Below are 20,813 nucleotides of genomic sequence, written 5' to 3'. Positions count from 1 at the left end.
ACAGACTAGTACACACATGTGCATGGCAGCATTACTTGTAATAGCCAAAAGGAACTTGTGCTTTTAGGGGTTTGTGCAGAAGGGTTCTCAGACCCCGTTCCACCGTGTGTGTGTGTGTGTGTGTGTGTGTCTGTGTGTCTGTGTGTGTGTGTCTGTGTCTGTGTCTGTGTCTCTCTCTCTGTGTGTGTCTGACAATTCAAGTCTTTTTTTTTTTTGCTTTTTAGGGCCGCATCCTTGACATATGGAAGTTCCCAGACTAGGGATCAAATCGGACCTGCAGCTGCTGGCCACAGCATCGCCAGATCCAGGCCACGTCTGCCACCTACACCACAGCTCACAGCAAGGCTGGATCCTCAACCCACTGATCGAGGCCAGGGATCGAACCTGCATCCTCATGGATCCTAGTCAGGTTTGTTAACCACTGAGCCACGAAGGGAACTCCAACTCAATTCTGATGCTGTCTACTTGGAGATAGAATCAGATTCCAGATTCCACAGGGGCTCAGTCCCACAAGACGCACCCTTCATGTCAGAAGTGGGTCGCAAGTCCAGGTTGTTCCCTGTTCTTCTTACTGCCTGGCTATGAATCAAAGGTTCCTGTGACTGCCCCCCTGTCTTGACCTAACCCTCCTCGCCAAATCCTCAGGTTTGATGAATTTGCCAGAACCACTCACAAAACTCAGGAAAACTCTTTTACTGGCTAGATTACTGATTTGTTATGAAAAGATTTTAAGGGTGCTGAGTCAGATAAAGAGATACATAGAAGGAGTTCCTGAACAAGGGAGCATCTGTCCTCAGGGAGCTTGGGGGCCCACATGGTGGCACTTGGAAGAGTTCTGGTTCCCTGACGTGCAAGCTCTCAAAATAGAGGCCTGAAAGATGCTCTTAGGGGTTTTTATGGAGGTGTCTCCCTTTTTTTTTTTTTTGATTGTGCTCTAGGTACAAACAAGTTCCTGGGCCAGGGATCAAACCCTCAGACCCAAGCTACAGCAGTGACAATGCCTAATCCTTAACTGCTGGGCCACCAGGGAGCTCCTGGAGGCTTCTTTACATAGTCATAAATGACTGAATCATTGGCCAGTGGTGATAGATTCAACTTGCGGCCCCTCTCCTCATCCCTGGAGGTGGGGGTGGGACTGAACGTCCCACCCCTCAAATTGCTTGGTTGGTTCTCCTTGCACTGTAGGTGCTTCTGAAGGTTGCCTTGTTCACATCATCAAAAGACATCTTTATCATTTTCTACACTTACGAAATTCCAAGGGTTTTGGGAGCTGTGAGCCTGGAACCATGAAGGAAAACCAAATGTATATAAATCTGAATGACCACATACGTATCTTACTAATCACCATATGTATGGGGTTTCTTTCTGGGGTGATGGAACATGTTCTGGAATTAATGATGATAGTGGCACAACCTTGTGAATATACTAAAACCCACTGAATTTTATGCTTTAAAATGGGGAATTTTATATGTGAATTATACCTCAACCTCCAGTCCCCATTCTTCGATGATTATTTTCACTTATTTACTGGAATAGATAACATCAGAAGATGCTCTCATTTGCTTTACATTAAAAAATTACTTTATTGAAGTATAGTTGATTTACAGCAAAGTGATTCAGTTATACACATATATAGGTGTATATTTATATACACACATACACACATTCTTATATTGTTTTCTATCATGGTTTGTGACAGGATATTGAATATAGTTCCCTGCACTCTATGGTTTTTATACTTGTTTTTCTCCACTCTCTATGTAATAGTTTGCACCTGCTAATCCCCAGTTCCCAACCCTTCCCCTCCCTCTGCTTTCCTTTGTTTCTGACATTTTTGTTACTTAGGACTAATACTTACTGGCCTTGCTCATGGCATGTGGAAGTTCCTGGGCCAGGGATTGAACTTGCACCTCTGAGTGACCCAAGGCACTGCAGGCAGATTCTTAACCCACTGCCCCACCGCAGGAAGTCCTGGACTAATACTTTATTTTTTTATTTTTTTGTCTTTTTTGCCATTTCTTGGGCCGCTCCCACGGCGTATGGAGGTTCCCAGGCTAGGGGTCGAATCGGAGCTGTAGCTGCCGGCCTACACCACAGCCACAGCAACTCGGGATCCGAGCCGCGGCTGCGACCTACACCACAGCTCATGGCAACGTCAGATCCTTAACCCACTGAGCAGGGCCAGGGGTCAAATCCGCAACCTCATGGTTCCTAGTCGATTCATTAACCACTGCGCCTCGACGGGAACTCCCCTGGACTAATACTTTAAATCGAAATCTTCATGTTTTCGAAAGAGAGATTGAAGATAGAACCATGGGGCTCTGCTCCTTAGGGAACCAGGCGGATGGGAGTGCTGAAGTGGCAGCGTTAATAGTGGCATCTTCAAGAGGCCTGAACAAATTTTGGAGTCATACCTTCATGTTCAGTTAGCAGCCATCTCTGTTACAAGCAGGATGGCTGAGGTCACTGATAAGATCAGTGAAGCACGTCCATCAGAAACTTAGAAGACTGTTTCATTTGGGTAGTGATTTTTTCTTAGGTCTGTTTACACTAATCGCAGATACCAAAGAAAGTTCTGTCTTTGGGGAATAAAGCAGCCTTGATGACATTTTAAAATAGACTGAGTACTTTTCCAGTGTTCAAGCCCTTCTAGAACATCTGGTCTTGGTAACCAGTACATCTGATGATAACGAAGTCAGAATGACTAACTGTGCTTTTGAAGTCCTCAATCTCCTTTTCTTTTCGTATCTGTTATATGTGTCAGCTTGGTAGGGAAGAAGCTTCATAAAGAACCTCAGAATAGAAAGTTAAGTAAAATGAATAGCTCTTTAGGTCAAATCTCAAGAGAGTCCACATTGCTTGTTTTACCGAGCAGTGAAGGGTTTCTGTGCAGGTTTTATAATAATAAATACTGGTTATATTTGAGTGTCTGCCCTGAGATATCCCTTTCCCAAATTCTCAGCTCACATTAGACTAGTATTGCAAGAGCTTGTGTCTGTTCATGTTTTTTTAATATTTATGAATAAGTTTTTATTTCAGTTATTTTAATCTCTTTTTAGTCACTTTAATCTTTTACTTACAGCGTTTTAAGAAAATGAACCAATTTACTATTATCCAAATAAATGTCTGGTCAGTGGTTTTTTTTTGTTTTTTGTTTTTGTCTTTTTGTCTTTTTGCCGTTTCTTGGGCCGCTCCCGCGGCATATGGAGGTTCCCAGGCTAGGGGTCTAATCGGAGCTGTAGCTGCCAGCCTACGCCTGAGCCACAGCAACGTGGGATCCGAGCCGCGTCTGCGACCTACACCATAGCTCACGGCAACGCCGGATCGTTAACCCTCTGAGCAAGGGCAGGGATCGAACCCGCAACCTCATGGTTCCTAGTCGGATTCGTTAACCACTGCGCCACGTTGAGAACTCTGTTTTTTTTTTTTTTTTTTTAATTTTATTTTTCATGGCTGCACCTGAGGGACATGGAAGTTCCTGGACTAGGGGTTGAATCGGAGCTGCAGCTGCAGTCTACACCACAGCCACAGCAATTCGGGATTTGAGCCACATCTGCGACCTACTCCATAGCTTGCACCAGATCCTTAACACACTAGGCAAGGCTAGGGATTGAACCTGCATCCTCATGGGTACTAGCTGGGTTCTTAACCTGCTGAGCCACAGTGGGAACCCTCAGTGTTCCATCTAGAATTTTGATATTTTGATGTCCAGCTTTCTAGTCTTTTTATAATACACATACGCAGCCATAAAAGTGCTTGTGTGTGTATGAGTATGTTTTTTTGTTGTTGTTGCTTTTTTTTTTTTTTTTAGCACCACACCTGAGGCACATGGAGGTTCCCAGGCTAGAGGTCGAATCAGACTACAGCTGCTGGCCTACACCAGAGCCACAGCAACGCCAGGTCTGAGCCATGTCTTCGACCTACACCACAGCTCATGGCAATGCCAGATCCTTAACCCACTGAGCATGGCCAGGGATCGAACCCACAACCTCATAGTTCCTAGTTGGATTCGTTTCCGCTGTGCCACGATGGGAACTCCTGCATGAGTATGTTTTAAATAAAAGTGATACCACACTATTTAAAAAGGAGATTACGGAGTTCCCACTGTGGTGCAGTGGGTTAAGAATCCAACTGCAGCTGTTCAGGTCTCAGAGGTTCAGTCCCTGGCCAGGCCCAGTGGGTTAAAGGGTCTGGCATTGCTGCAGCTGCAGCTTGGATTCAACTCCTGGCCTGGGAACTTCCACGGGTGTGGCCATTTAAAAAAAAAAGTGAAATTATGTATTTTGTAACTGACCCCTTTCCACATCTTGTCACTAAATAGAGGTCTATATAATTTTTTTTTTTGTCTTTTTGCCATTTCTTGGGCTGTTCCCATGGCATATGGAGGTTCCCAGGCTAGGGGTCGAATTGGAGCTGTAGCCGCTGGCCTATGCCAGAGCCACAGCAGCATGGGATCAGAGCCACGATCTGAGCCGTGTCTGCAACCTACACCACAGCTCACAGCAACGCCGGATCCTTAACCCACTGAGCAAGGCCAGGGATCGAACCTGCAACCTCATGGTTCCTAGTGGAGTCGTTAACCACTGTACCATGACGGGAACTCCCCAAGGTCTATATGATTTTAAGTGACTGCATAGTATTTTTATTATGCTTTGGGTGACCTTAATCTATTGAATCTTTTAGGAATGGACTTTTAGATTTTTTTCATTATTTTTGTTATTATTTAAAAAACACTGCTATGAACATCTTTGGATATATTTTCTTTGTACACATATGTATCATAATTTATATCTGCACAGATACTTATATTTTAGGAGCAATTCCTAGAATTAAAATTGAGGAGGAGTATTTATTTTTTTCCTTCTGCTTTCTTCTATTAGCAGGTCCTATCAGGTTGGCCTCCTTTTGCTTCTCTTCATCTCCCTGTGACTCTGCTCAAATCCATGTCACTGTTAATCTTACCTGAATAATTACTGTCTTATTTTTCCATTATTATCCCCCATTCTCTATACATCAGTTAGAATGATCTTAAAGTGGAAATCAGATGTTATTATTCCCCTGTGAAAGCCCATCTTGATGCTCTTAGAATAAAACCTGTATTAATAGTAAAACCAAAATTATTCATAGGTCCTGTGTGATCTGGCTATGTTGTAGTTCCCAGCACCGGCTTCTGTGAATATGCAATAAGCATTTGAGTGAATAATTAGTGAAATCACCAGGCTAAAGGGATGAGAGTGCCAGGTTCACCACATTCTGACCAACCGGAGCCATTATCAGCCTTGTTAATCTTTGCTGATCTGATCAGCAAAAGGTGTTATCTCATTTTAATTTGTGTTTCTTTGATTGCTAGTAGAGTTGAACATTTCTTCATGTGTTTATTGGACATGTCTATTTTTGTATGAGTTGTCTGTTTCTATCCTTTGCCCATTTCCCCAATGGGATGTTTAGTTTTCTTGTCATGACTTCAAACATCTTACATAAGTAACCCTTTCTGGTACAGATATGTCGTGCCAGTTATCTAATGTGCTGTTGTAAACCACCTCAGAACTGAGTAAAACAGGGAGGAGTTGGCTGGGCAGTTCTGCTGGTCACACCTGGTCACTCTGATCTTTTCTTTCCTCGTCTGGGTTCATGTGGTGTGTCTGGCTTGCACTTAGTAGTAATAGGCAGCCTTCCCTGAGATCATGCCCCGGTGCCCAAGCTCTTATCAAACTTTGGCCTTCCGGCCTGCTCTCTCATGTCTAATTGGCCAAAGCCAGTCATGTGGTCAGACACTCAGAGTCTGGATGGGAAGAGGCTCTACACAAGCATGAATCAAGAGGTGTGATCCCTGGGGGCCATGATGGAAGATCAACCATCAGTATCTTAGAAGGAAATTTATCACTAGTTTTAATTTTGTTTTGGTATAGAAGCATTAAAATTTCATGTCAGATCTGCCAGTCTTTACCTTTATAGTTTCTGCCTTTGGTGTCATGCCTTCCCCAACCTAAAATTATATATGTAGTCACCTACATTTTTTTTTTTTTTTTGGTTTATGGTTTCATCTATGTTTAAATTTAGGCCACCTGAACTTTATTTTGGTGTTAAGATAGGAGGTTAGAATTTGACTAAATATTTGATATTTACTCAGCATCACTTGAATAATCCATATTTTCCACATTGTTTTGAAATGCTACACTCATTGTATACTGAGTTCCCATAAATACTTAGTTCTATTTCTGGACTCATTTGTTATTTGTCTAATTCTATGTTAGTACCTCGCTTTTTTTTTTTTTTTTTTTTTTTTTCTTTCCTCTTTTTGGCCACAGCTGTGCCATGCAGAAGTTCCTGGGCCAGGATCAAACCCCAGCCACAGCAGTGACACCACCACATCCTTAACCTGCTGCACCACCAGGGAATTCCCTAGTCCTAGTTTTTAGAATCATTTCATCAATTAAAACAAAAACGTGCACCTCTAAACCTCTTGGAGTTTTAATTAGAACTCTGTTAAGTTAATGGATTAACCTGGGTAGGGGAGTGATCTGATCCCTTTATAATACTAAATTTTCCATTCTTTTTTTTTTTTAATCCGTATATTCAGACTTTTAATTTCATCTTTAGTGAAGTACAGCAACACTTTAGTTTTTAGTTAAGTAGGTTTGATACAGTCCTTTTTATAAGTTCTTACATGTTTAGAAATTAAGCTTTCAGCTCATTTTTATTGTAAGTTTATCTGTTCTCATTTTTCTTTGTCTTAATTTTATTTAAAGTGTATGGGAGTTCCCTGGTGGCCTTGTGGTTAAGGATTCAGCATTGTCACACTTCTGTGGCACAGGTTTGAGCCGTGGCCCAAGAACTTCCATGTGTTGGGGTCATGGCCAAAAAAGTATGCACTTAAACTTAAACATAAAGCTTGTGACTTAAGTTTTCCCTGGGAGTTCCTATTGTGCCTCTGCAGTAATGAACCCTGCTATTAATCCATGAGGATGTTGGTTCCATCCCTGGCCTTGATCAGTAGGTTAAGGATCCGGCATTGCTATGAGCTGAGGTGTAGGTAGCAGATGTGACTTGGGTCTGGCGTTGCTGGTGGCGTAGGCCGGCAGCTGCAGCTCCAGTTTGACCCCTAGTCTGGGACTTTCCAGGTGGCGTGAGTGTGGCCCTCAAATAGATAAATTAAAAAAAAAAGTTTTTCCTTTACCAGTGACTCAGTTCTAATGGTGGCATTTATATTACTCAGTTTTCTTAGATTTTGATTTCTTAGAGTTCATAGATTCAGATTACTGAGTACTTACTGCCTGTAATACTTCCCATATTAGCCATTTAATACTCTTCTTACACATTATACAGTAGGAACAGTTGTTATCCCCGTTTTATGAATGAGGAAGCTGAGTCACAGAGGGTTAAGTAACTTGCCCAGGGTCACCCAATGGTAAACAGTGGAACTAGAATTCCATCCCAGGCAGTCTGGTTCCAGAGCCCCTGGTTTTAACCAGTATGCTAGGATATCTCTGTAATCGTTTTTTTTTTTTTTTTTTAATTTAAAAAAATTTTATTTTTGTCTGCACATGCTGCATGCACAAGTTTCCTGGGCCAGGGATTGAACCTGTGTCCTGGCAGCAGTCTGAGCTGCTGCAGTGACAATGCCAGATCCTTAACCTGCTGCACCACAGAGGAAGTCCTGTAATGGTTAATTTTTATGAACTGAGATCTGTGTTTGAATTTCTAAATGTTGATGTATGAGTGAATAACTGATTTTTCTTGTGATTTCATCATATAAAAGTTCTTTATTTTCTGAAAATAATGGGTACAAGAACAAGGCCATGTAGAATGAATTGACCTAGAGTAGAAGCAACATTTCAGAGATAGCAGGAGTGGGGAGAAAAGACTTTATTTGGGTTTAATCTTGAAAAATGAAACAAAATTATGGAAACATTCATATAATAGTTGCTACTATGTGTAAAATTCTTAAAATGGAATAAGAATGAATCAAGTATTGGTTGCTTGCTTTGCATAATTTTTTTTTAAGAATTGCAAAATGTCATGAAATTATATCCTTCATTTATGATGGACTTCCCTTAAGAAAGTCTTTTTTTTGGCCATGCCTGCGGCATGTGGAAGTTCCTGGGCTTGGGATCGAACCTGCATTGCAGTAGCCACCAGGCCGCTGCAGTGACAACACCAGATCCTTAACCAGAGGAGTATGAAATGGCTAATATGGGAAGTGTTTTAGGCAGTAAGTACTCAGTGAGCTACAGGGAACTCTTAAAGCCATTTTTGCCAAAATATTCAGGGGCTTCATTAATAAAGCCCAGGGGCATTATTTATATTTTCGGATTCTTTTATTTTTTTGTCTTTTTCTAGGGCCACACCCGCGGCATATTCAGGTTCCCAGGCTAGGGGTTTAATTGGAGCTGTGGCCTCTGGTCTACACCACAGACACAGCAACGCGGGATCCGAGCCTCATCTGTGACCTACACCCACAGCTCACGGCAGTGCCGGATCCTTAACCCACTGAGCAAGGCCAGGGATCAAACCCACAATGTCATGGTTCCTAGTCGAAGTCATTAACTGCTGAGCCACGATGGGAACACCTTGGATTATTTTCTTTTAACCTCCTATTATCTCATTTTCCTTGGCTTTCTCTAATTATTAGCTAATTATATCTGTTCAGATGCCTTCAGCTTCAAGTAATAGATTTAAAAGTACTTAAACCTTGAGAAAGTTTACTGTCTCGTATAATTGGAAGTCCAGAGAAGGTGGGGGCTCCAGGCCCACTTCGCCCTTTGAGAATCCAGGTACATTTTGCCATCCTGAGGTATTCATCTCATCTTCACACTGGTAGCAAGCAAGCTGTAGGATTTCTAGACTTCACTTTCAGAACCAGTAATTTTGGAGTTCCCCTCGTGGCGCAGTGGTTAATGAATCTGACTAGGAACCATGAGGTTGCAGGTTCGATCCCTGGCCTTGCTCAGTGGGTTAAGGATCTGGCGTTGCCATGAGCTGTGGTGTAGGTTGCAGACGCGGCTCAGATCCCGCGTTGTAGTGGCTCTGGCGTAGGCCAGTGGCTACAGCTCTGATTAGACCCCTACCATGGGAACCTCCACATTCGGTGGGAGCGGCCCTAGAAAAGACAAAAAGAAAAAAAAAGAACCAGTGATTTTTTTTTTTTTTTTTTTTTTGGTCTTTTTTGTCTTTTGTTGTTGTTGTTGCTATTTCTTGGGCCGCTCCCGTGGCATATGGAGGTTCCCAGGCTAGAGGTTGAATCGGAGCTGTAGCCACCGGCCTACACCAGAGCCACAGCAACGCGGGATCCGAGCCGCGTCTGCAACCTACACCACAGCTCATGGCAACGCCAGATCCTTAACCCACTGTGCAAGGGCAGGGACCGAACCCACAACCTCATGGTTCCTTGTCGGATTCGTTAACCACTGCGCCACGATGGGAACTCCAAGAACCAGTAATTTTTATGGGAAGAAGGACCATCTCCTTTTGTCCTCCCCCCTGTGTAATTTACATGCAGCTAAATGTATTAATCATAAGCATATCTACAGGGTGATGGATTTTTACTACAGATACATCTGTGTAGCTCCCAACCAGCTCAGGATACAGAACGTACTTATCACTCCCTTAAGTGCCCTGACTCTCCTTCCTAGTCAGTGTCTGTCTCCAGTTTTCATTTTTGCTGGTGGCTTTGCCAGTAGTTGGACACAGTTCTCATCATTTTTAGTCCCTTTGTAAAGACCTGCATCTGTTGGAAGGTTTGCACTTTTACCTTATAGTGATCCACAGTGTTGTTTTGTAATCGAAATATTTGCCATCATTGAGGGACTGACAGAAGCTACTGTTACCTTAGGAAGGATGTTTGAAAGGGATGAATTTTATTAAGTGGTTAGTTGATGTGTGTGTGTGTGTGTGTGTTAGGATTGCTTTGCTTCCCTGGGTGACCATGGGAGTCTTGGCAGTGAATCATATTCAGATCCTTGAACCTGTTTTGTCCTGTGTTACATTTTAATATATGTGTTGCTGGGTTGTCTGATACTGCATTATCTATCTCCCCATCCAGTTTGTGATCTGTACAGCACATCTTTCTGAAATTCAGGTTTTATCAGCTCAGTCTTGTGTCTGAAACACTTCAGTGGCTTCCCATTGCCCTTAGAATTAAGACTAAACTTCCTTGTCATGATCCACTTCCTCCATGATTCTTCTTGCTTGTGATTCCAAAGTTAGTAAAAGGCCCAGTAAGATGAATCCTCAAAAACAAGTTATAAAGAAGTGAAGATGTGCATAGACAGACCCTATCCCTTAATGCTTACAGTTTGGTAGGGGTGAAGGGATTAATCACTTGGCTACATGGTGTCGTGAGGTAGACACTTTCATATATTTCTGATTCCTTTTTAAATGTGATGTGCAAATAATATTTAAAATTTTTCTCTAGTATGTGGGCCTTTTAGTTACAGTAGGTTGCCAATGTTATTTTGTATAGTGGAAGTAAAATATTTTGTTATACCCACCTGTTTTGTTCAAAGCATCTACTTTAGGGGAAGTTCCTCAGTCATCTTTTTATATTCCTCTGGATATGGAGGTTTTTCAGGGTGTTTTCATTTTTGGGGGGAGGTACACCTGCGGCATGTGGAAGTTCTGGGCCAGGCATTGAGCCTATGCCTCAATTGCAACCTTTGCCACAGTTGTGGCAACACCAGATCCTTAACCTGCCTGCCACAGGGAACTTCCTCAGGGTGTTTTCATTTGGGGAGGAGATAGGTTTACTAGAATCATCATTGACTTCAGAGCCATTCAGTTCTTTACTGACTGTGAGACCTTGGCTATCCTCAGTCTCAATTTCTGTCTTTGCCAAATGAAATTAATAATCCATTGCCTTGTTTTGTGGTTTATCATAATGCATTTAGAGGATTTATAGAGTTTGTGTATTATAGTTACTGTTTTCTTTGTGTTGCAGCGTAACTTTTTTTTTTTTAATGAAGTTCAAGCTCTCTTGAATATTCCTTTGCCTTTTTCGTTGATTTTTAATATGAAAGACTCCTTTTCTGTTTTTAGGCATTCTAAAAGCAAGAAGCCAGTTAAATTCTTAGAGAACCTATGTTTTAAAATGTTTTAAACTTTGTTAAGATGAATCTTTACAAAGCAGGCCGCCCCCTCCCCCCCAGGAGTTCCCTGGGGCCTAGGGATTAAGGACTTGGCTTTGTCACTGCTGTGGCTCGGGTTTCATCCTTGGCCCAGGAACTTCCACATGCTGTGGGTGTGGCCAGGAAAAAAAATTAAAGAGACCCCCCGCCCCCAGCTCTAACTGTTTATTTGCATCACTAGGCACAAGTCCCCTCTCTCCCCCAATGACCACCTCAGATCTGTCTTCTCTTCCTATGCTTGATCCCCACTTGGTCAGCTATTCTTTTGAAACTTCTTTGTAAAAAACCTTCACCTGCACTCTGTAGCACGCAGAAGAGATGACTCAACCTGGCATTCAGGGTTCTCTGCGAAATATTCCAGCCATGCCTGTCCATTACTCCCCATGTGAATTCATTTCACAGTGATCTGCTTGTTCCCCAAAAGTTCTGATGGAATTTAAAAACATTAATTATTTTATTAAAGTATAGTTGATTTACAGTGTTGTGCTAGTTTCTGCTGTGTGGCAAAGTGATCTTGTCATATATGGGCCATATGTATGCACATTAGTTTTCTTTCATTATCTTCCATCATGGTCTATGCCGAGAGATTGGATATAGTTCCCTGTGCTGTACAGTAGGACCTCCTTGTCTATCCTTTCTAAATATAATAGTTTGCATCTACTAACCCCAAATTTCCAGTCCATCCCACTCCCTTCCCCTTGGCAACCACAAGCCTTTTCTCTATGTGAGGGAGTTTCTGTTTTGTAGATAGGTTCATTTGTGCTATATTTTAGATTCCACATGTAAGTGATATCATATGGTATTTGTCTTTTTCTTCTTCTCTTAGTATGAGAATCTCTAGCTGTATCCATGTTGCTGCCGATGACATTATTTCATTCTTTTTTATGGCTAAGTAATATTCCGTTGTATATGTGCATCTGCATCTTCTTAATCCATTCATCTGTCGATGGACATTTAGGTTGCTTCCATGTCTTGGCTATTGTGAATAGTGCTGCACGGAACATAGGGGTGCATGTATCTTTTTGAATGACAGTTTTGTCCGGATATATGTCCAGGAGTGGGACTGCTGGATCATATGGTAGTTCTATATTTAGTTTTCTGAGGAACTTCCATACTGTTTTCCACAGTGGTTGTTGCGATTTTACATTCCCACCAACAGTGTAGGAGGGTTCCTTTTTCTCCACACCTTCTCCAGCATTTGTTTTTTGTAGGCTTATTAATGATGGCCATTCTGACTGGTGTGAGGTGGTTGGTGCCTCATTGCAGTTTTGATTTGCATTTCTCTAATAGTTGAACATCTTTTCATGTGCCTCTTGACCATGTATATGTCTTCTTTGGAGAAATGTCCATTTAGGTCTTCTGCCCATTTTTCAGTTGGGTTGTTTTCTCGTTGTTGAGTTGTATGAGTTGTTTGTATATTTTGGAGATTAAGCCCCTTGTTGGTTGCATCATTTGCAAATGTTTTTTCCCATTCTGTAGATTGTCTTTTCGTGTTTTTTTTTATTTTTTTATTTTTAAAAATTTTCTCTTTAATGGTTTCCTTTGCTGTGCAAAAGGTTGTAAGTTTGATAAGGTTTCCTTCCGGAATTTTGGTCTCGTTAGTTTTGTTCTGTCTTCTGGAAAGCTGCCCTCTCTGTGCTCCCTCTTGATTTGGTTTCCTCTGCTAGTTTTTGTCTTTGGTGATCACTCCAGGCCAAGTCTCTTTATTGAACTCAGATCATCTGTTGACCATCCTGCTTATTTGGTTGTTCAGACCTAAAAATGTCCCTCGAAAAATCAAGCATGACACACTGCCATATGTAAAATAGAAACTAACAAAGGACTTAACTATATAGCACAGGGAAATCTACTCAAAGTTTTGTGACAATCTATGTGGGAAAGAATCTACAAAAGAACATATGTATGACATATGTATGACATATGTATGTGACTTACACTCTTTGCTGTACATCTGAAACTAATATCGTAAGTCAACTATACTCCAATAAAATTTATATTAAAGAGACTGCCTTCATGTTTTAGACTCATCAGCTCCCACAATCATGTAAATCAATTCCTTTAAATGAATGAATGAGTAAACATTGGTTCTACTTCTCTAGAGAAACTTGATTGATACAGAAATTATGGGAACATTTAGGAAAATGGGGGAAAAGAGTGAGTGGAGGTCACCAAAAACAAACTGCCTACTTCATCGTTTCTGAGTTTTCTGAGTTACTGGACAAGTTACTTTTGTCTGAGTTTTCTGGAAACTCAGACAAGAGTTGCTGTTGCATCTTGAGTCCGAAACTTGTAGGGCAGTCCAGTAGACTAGAAACTCAGAATTTTAAGTTACAGTTTTGAGGCAGAATTCCTTCCTTTCCTCTTCCAGCTTCTGGTGTTTTCTGGCAATCCTTGGCATTTCTTAGCTTAGAAATGCATCGTTGTAATCTCTTCTTCTGTGGTCATAGGTCTGTCTTATCTGTGTGTCTCTGTCTTGGTATGGCCTTTTCTTGTTTTTTGGATTTTTTTTCCCATGATGTAAACCACTTTTATTTTTTAATTTTTAAAATTACTTAATGAATTTTATTACATTTATAGGTGTACAACAATCATCACAACCAAATTTTATAGCATTTCCCTCCCAAACGCTCAGTGCTTCCCCCCACCCTGGCCTTTTTCTGTTTTAAGGAGACCAGTCGTCCTGGATTAAGGGCCCAGCCTACTCCACTGTGATGTCATCTACCAATTTACATCTGCTGTGATCTTCTTTCCATGTAAGGCCACCTTCTGTGGTACTAGAGGTTGGGACTTTAACATCGCCTCTTGCCTGAGTTTCCCATTTGGGTATGGACCACGGCTCATTTATCTCCCACTTTTCGTCGGTAGAAGCTAACTGCCCCAGCTGACAGATACGGAGGGAGGCATGCATACACATACATTAAGTAGAAATAGATGCAGAATGTCCGCAATAAAGCTACTAGAACTAATGAATGAATTCAGTAAAATTGCAGGGTACAAGATCACACAAAAATCAGTTCTTTCTGTATACCAGCAGTGAGCAATCTGAAAAGGAAATTAAGAAAGCAGTTGCATTTACAGTTAGTACCTAAAGACTCAAATACCTAGGAATAAATTTAACCGATGAGATAAAAGACTTGTATACTGAACATTATAAAATGTTGCTGAAAGAAATTAATGAAGATCTAAATAAATGAAAAGATGTGTGTTCATATGTTGAAAGTCTTAATCTTGTTAAGATGGTGGTACTACCCAAAGGGATGTACTCTTTCAATACAGTCTCTGAAAATCCCCATGGCATGTTTTTGCAGAAATAGAAGAAAACATGCTAAAATGCATAAGGAATTTCAAGTCACCTGGAATAGTCAAAATGTCTTGAAAGTGGACAACGTTGGAGGACTTCCTGATTTCAAAAGTTATTACAGGAGCTCCCGTTGTGGCACAGTGGAGAAGAATCTGACTAGGAACCATGAGGTTGTGGGTTTGATCCCTGGCCTTGCTCAGTGGGTTAAGGATCTGGCGTTGCTGTGGCTGTGGTGTAGGCCGGAAGCTACAGCTCCGATTCGACCCCTAGCCTGGGAACCTCCATATGCTGCAGGAGCGGCCCAAAGAAATAGCAAAAAGACCAAAAAAAAAAAAAAAAAAAGCAAAAAAACAAAACAAATCAAAAGACTTATTACAAAACTACAGGGGTCAGAACCGTGTGGTACTGGCCTAAGTAGAACCCTGTAGACACATGGAACAGACTGGTGAGCCCAGAGGTAAACTCATATATATGGTCAGTTGGTTTTTTTTTTGATCAGGATGTCAAGCCCATTTGGTGGGGAAAAGATAATCTTTTCAACAAATGATGCTGGGAAAACTGATATTCCTAGTTCTTTTGCAAGAGTCTAGTGTTTTTTTTCTTACAATATGAATGCCTACTTCCAAAAAACAGGGTTTCTTAGCCTTGGCATTATTGATATTTGGGGCCAGATAATTTCACCTTGTGGGGGCTGTCTTGTGTATGGTAGGATGTTTAGTAGTATTCCTGCCTCTACCCACTATTCGCCTCACTCCTAACTTTTCCTCCTAGTGAAATTTTCATGGGTAAAAAAATCACCCTAGTTGAGAACTACTCTAACTAAATTCTGTTCTGTCAGGAGTTACTCTGAAACTTTTAAAATTTAAAAAATAAGTTCAGCATATTGAAAACATTTAAATGTTTTAAGTTTAAATGAAAAAAGGGTGATCCTACTTTGATTATAAAGGACTTAAATTTGTTTACTTAAACTTTATTCTTATAACCCAATTACAAATTATAAGCAGTATTTCAAAAAAATCTATTCTGAAAATCATTTGATATAAGCCCATTTGAAGATGAAAAGTCATTTTTTGAATTTTAGCAGAGGTGAAAAAAACAAAACACAGGGAGTTCCTGTTGTGGCGCAGCAGAAATGAATCTGACTAGTATCCATAAGGATGCGGGTTCAGTCCCTGGCCTTGCTCACTGGGTTATCGATCCAGCATTGCCGTCGGCTGTGGTGTAGGTTGCAGACTCAGATCCCCTGTTGCTGTGGCTGTGGTGTCGGCAGGCAGCTGTACCTCCAATTTGACCCCTAGCCTGGGAACTTTCATATGCCTCAGGTACGGCACTAAAAAAGAGCATTTTCACATAAATTGTTGTACCTCATTGTTAGTTCAATACAAGGATTTAAAATAAAGATTTTAAAGCTATTTTCACCTGATAAATATTCCTCACTGGTCCAGAATCCCAGTATCTAAAGATCCTTGACATGCCGGGCTCAGGGTCTGAGTTCTTGCTTGGCTACAGATTGTAGTATCTCTGGGGCCAGCCTTGGGTAACCTTTGCTCACACTTGAGTACAAACCAAGTGGGCTAGCCATTTTAGTATCCTCTGCTTATGCAAAGCAAGTAGGTATGCTAGCTGTTTCATTGCACAGGCAACTTGCCTAGTGCTTCATGTGAATCATTTCATTTAATGGATTAGAATAAGCCATGAGAGTGGTGTCATCATTGCTGTTTTACACTAGAGGAAACCAAGGCTTAGAATGCTTAAGTGACTTGGCTGAAGTCATGTGGACTATTGACAGCTGAGGTTCAGATCAAATTCTGCATGATTACAAAGACCTTGCTCTTAATACTTTGACCTCTAATTGTTTTATCTTTCAGTGCTGCTACTCAGATTTCACTTTCCATCCTTAAAACCACATCCAATACTGTCACAGCTTTTAACTTGGAGGTGGTATAGGAAGTGAAGGGAAATCGGTAGATTGGGCTGCATTTTATAAAGGCTTTGAATAATTGGAGAGGAATGAACTCATATGCTTCGTACTTCTATACACTGTTTTTTTCCGGTCCTTACAGTTATTGCATAGGATAGGCATAATGCTCACTACTGATGCCCTTGCCTGAGAGTATTTGGCTAATAAGTGATGGGACCTGGCTCTGAACCCAGCTTTGTAGCCTTTTCAAATCTGTGTGCCTTTTACCTCCCGTCTTCAAAATGATTTGAACTTTTCTGGTAGGTTAATGACTTCTAAGTGGTGGGCTCTGGGGGCATCTGTGGGGTTATTTTAAGGAGTTATTTGAGGGAGTTCCCATTGTGGCTCAGCGTAATGAACCCGCCTAGTATCCTTGAGGATGCAGGTTCTATCCCTGGCCTTGATCAGTGAGTTAAGGATCCAGTGTTAGCAAGCTGTGGTGTAGGTCGCAGACGCAGCTCCGATCTGGTGTTTCTGTGATTGTGGTGTAGGCTGGCAGCTGCAGCTCTGATTCAACCTCTAGCCTGGGAACTTCCATATGCCACAGGTGTGGCCCTAAAAAGCAAAAAAAAAAAAAAAAAAAAAAAGGTTGTTTGACCCCTGTGTGTGCCAAGCTTTGTCTGTAACCCAAAGATGCCCAGTCTTCATATATATTATATTTCAAGTATATGTAAGGTGCTTTTATAAGATATAGATTAATTTAAAAGATAGTAAATTCAAAGTACTTTTAAGTTACTTTTTCTCGGTTAACATATATTAAAAGTAGAATTTATGAATTTAAATGGCCTTCTCTTCTTCAAAAAGGTTGAGAACCACTGCTGTAAATTGATTGTATCTGATCTCTTTTTTTAGGTGGGGCTTCGCAGCCATTTAACTTTCTCAAAAGAAGGGGATATCCCAAAACAATGCAAGTATTTAAAGATATGGCATGAATAACTGCAAACTTTTAGTTTTCTTTAGATGAAGACTTCTGTTTAAAAAAATAAAGTTACTTGTTATGTATATATAGGCACATCTGTTAAAATAATTCAAACAAATTTTAAGTAGGAGAAGATTAGGAAATTATAGCCCTGGCTTATAAATTATGATTTTTTTGAAAATAAACGGAAAGGATCAAATTACTTCTTTTAGATTATGAAACAAATGATATGTGGTATGTTATTACCTAGGATTTAAAAAAAACTGAATCTTATCGATGATGCTTTTAAAAGAAATGTCCAAATTTAAGTAACACTCTTATGCTAGTACATATAGAAACATGGAGAGTGCAGATATGTCTGTATATTTAAGTTGTAAAAAGGCTGGAATTTGGGCTTGTGATTCCATGGTTTTAGAATTTATATCACTAGACTTCTGATGTTTGTAGTAGTCCATGCAGATTTGTTTTTGCAAGCTTTCTCATCCTTGATGGGGTTAATTGTGGCTTGGCAAGTCAAGAAAAGGAGTTCTGGGCTGTTTGCAGGCTGCAGAATCTTGTTGCTATGCAACAAACGTTGTCAGTCAGCATAGGGTATAGTAAATTGGTATTCTCCATCTCTTTTCACCACATGCTCATTTTGTAATCTGAGAGAAGTGGTTTGAGGCTATTTTGCAGGGTTTTATTTTAAAACAGGCATTTAAAGATTTTTGTTGCTTTTTGTAATTGGTTCTGTTTCAGGTTTGTGAAGTCTTTCTGTTCTTGTGTAGAAGATACACTAAAATGCTTGTGTTCAAAAGAAAGGGTTTTATAGATCTGTTTCCAAGTTGTTTCAGGTTAGAGCAGTATTTTTGTTTGGTTACTGAAAGAGAGGTGTTACTGCCAACTTCCAGTGAGTAAATTTTTGCTTGAAAATTCAAGTTAAGTAATTTGAACATCAGAGTTTTAACGTAGCACCACATATTATTTTAAAATTTGTTTTTGAAAAGTATAGACCCAGAAGTTGCTATCAGCATCCCTTAATTGTTAAAGTATTTTTATAGAAATTGTAAACTTATATAGAAATCTCCTGTAGAATCTGATTGTTTATTTTCTTCCAGGGGAAATTAAAATGTTTTAATAGCAAATGGGTGATTGGTAATAGCCTTTTCCTTAAAAAAGGGCTAAAATCTACAAAACGTAAAATTCACCATTTGTGTCTTTCTTTTGTTTGTTTTGACCACTCCTGTGGCATATGGATATTCCCGGGCCAGGGATTGAACTCATGCCCCAGCTGTTACTAGAGCCACAGCAGTGACAATGCCAGATCCTTAACCCGCTGAGCCACAAGGGTGCTCCTTAATCAATTTTAAGTGTATAGTTTCGTGGCATTAAGTACATTCACCTAGTTGTACAAGCCATCACCTCTCTCCATCTCTGGAACTGAGTAATAATAGCCTTTTGCATCCATTTAGTAACTTAATCCAGGCTGTCTTAAATGCCTTGGATAAATAACTCATTTAATCTTCCTAACAACCCTATAAAGTAAGTATTTTTTTTTCCGATTCCAATTGAGAAGACTGAGGCACAAGAGTGGGAGTCATGAGTGGAGTGGGGAATTCAAACCCCAGCAGGCAGACCCTGCTGCGCTCTCACTGCTAGGCTGTGTTGCCCTCTTTCAGAATTATTTTCTGTTGAATGATAAGAACAATGATTTTTTAAAAAAATTACTTTTTGTAGTTAATTCAAGTAAAATTCACATGCTTTGTTTCTTCTTTTTCTGTCTTTTTAGGGCTGCACCCACAGCATGTGGAGGTTCCCAGGCTAAGGGTCTAATCGGAACTGCAACTGCCAGCCTATACCACAGCCACAGCAACATGGGATCCGAGCCGCATCTGCGACCTACACACACCACAGCTGACCTACACACACCACAGCTTACAGCAACGCCAGATCCTTAACCCACTGAGCGAGGCCAGGGATTGAACCTGAAACCTCACGGTTCCTAGTCAGATTGGTTTCCACTGGACTATGACGGGAACTCCAAATTCATATACCTTGAAAGCGTTTTGGACTGTTGATGAATTTAGTTTGGCCATCATCCATTTTTTGACCTTTTTAAGCATTTAAAAGGGGATGTAGTTTGTACTATTTTATATTCTAGTTAGTTGTGTATAAAATTATATATGTTTTGGTTGATAATGTAGAAAGGATTTATTTCTCTTCTTAGCTTGTTTCTGGACCATTTGCAAATGCTGTGCCTTCCAGCAGAGAGTCCAGAATATGCAAATTATTTTCTGATAGTTTACTACAAACGTACAGGAAGGTCCATTGTTATCAGAGAATTCTAATGTGATGCCTTTTAAGGTCTAAAGCCAGTTGGCATTGAATCCTCTAGTATTTTCTAATCTGTGCTCTTTTCTTTTGTGGATAAGCTGGAGATAATTGTAGTATTGGCAGTCTAGAATAAAGAGCGGTGGGCAAGAGGGACAAGGAAGAAAAGCAACGCGGGGTGTCATTTGAACTTTCACAAAGGGCTGGATTGTTTTGAATTTTGCTTTCTGCTGAGTCCTCTATTTCCATTCTCTAAGTGAGGGACTTAAGCCTTTCCCCTCTGACCACACCCGCAACCCCACCCCCTACCCCATTCTAGTAGATCTGCCTCCGGAACCCTTGGCCTTGCCTGGTTTATATGGTCTCTTTCTACTCAAACAGATTTACTGTAGGGTCAGTTTGCTTTTCTTTTCTTTCTTTTTCTTTTTTGTTTTTTTTTTTTCCTTTTCTAGGGCCGCTCCTGCAGCATATGGAAGTTCCCAGGCTAGGGGTCTAATTGGAGCTGCAGCCGCCTGTCTGCACCTCAGCCATAGCAACGCAGGATCCGAGCCGCATCTGTGACCTACACCACAGCTCATGGCAACGTCAGATCCTTAACCGACTGAGCAAGGCCAGGGATCGAACCTGCAACCTCATGGTTCCTAGTAAGATTTGTTAACCTCAGTTTGCTTTTCATTTCTCATCACAGTTGTACCATCTTTAAAAAATCTTTTCTTCCTTTTATTTTTGTGCAATTTCTATATATGTTCGAAGATACTCTGCATTTTTGCATTCGTTTACTTGATATGTTTTGCATTTTCTGTGCTTTTAAAAAAACTCAGAATTTTTGTTAGTTGTGTATTTCACTGTAATTTACCTATTTCCTCTTAAATGGCTATTTGTGTGGTTTAAAGTGATTTTGTGTAATGAATAATGCTTTTATGAACTCAAAACATTTTTTCCCTCCTAATTGCAGACTAATTCCTTAACATAGATTTCCAGAAATAGGAGTATATCTGAATAAATAGAACCAGTTTTAAAAGCTCTTGAATCATAGTGCCAAATGCTTTCCAAAAGTGGTGTACCAGTTTTCATGCCAGCCTGCAAATATATGGAGTGTCCATTTCACCACAACTAGCAGCAGCAGAGAATGTTTTGATGTTGACCTTTAAATTTAAGAAGAATTGACTTGCAGCTCTGCTGGGCGTTTGTCCTAAATTC

At 40.6% G+C, this 20,813-nt stretch overlaps 1 protein-coding gene across 14 annotated transcripts in view; it reads left to right on the top strand.

The window, feature by feature from the left end:
* The window catches only part of ENAH (enabled homolog (Drosophila)), a 169,576-nt gene that overhangs the window by 7,763 nt on the left and 141,000 nt on the right, over window positions 1–20,813 (top strand). Inside the window, exon 1 of one of the 14 annotated variants that reach the window (XM_021064392.1) lies at window positions 17,254–17,291. The exons of the other annotated variants lie outside the window; for them this stretch is intronic. The gene's annotated coding sequence lies outside the window, so the exon portion shown is untranslated. Of the gene's footprint in view, window positions 1–17,253; window positions 17,292–20,813 lie in introns of those variants that run through there. 14 annotated transcript variants of the gene reach the window in all.

The sequence above is a fragment of the Sus scrofa genome, chromosome 10 (assembly GCF_000003025.6).
Source record: "Sus scrofa isolate TJ Tabasco breed Duroc chromosome 10, Sscrofa11.1, whole genome shotgun sequence".
NCBI classification, from domain to species: domain Eukaryota; kingdom Metazoa; phylum Chordata; class Mammalia; order Artiodactyla; family Suidae; genus Sus; species Sus scrofa.
The sequence above is the reverse complement of the archived record's forward strand: the minus strand, read 5'-3'. Positions and strand labels throughout refer to the sequence as shown.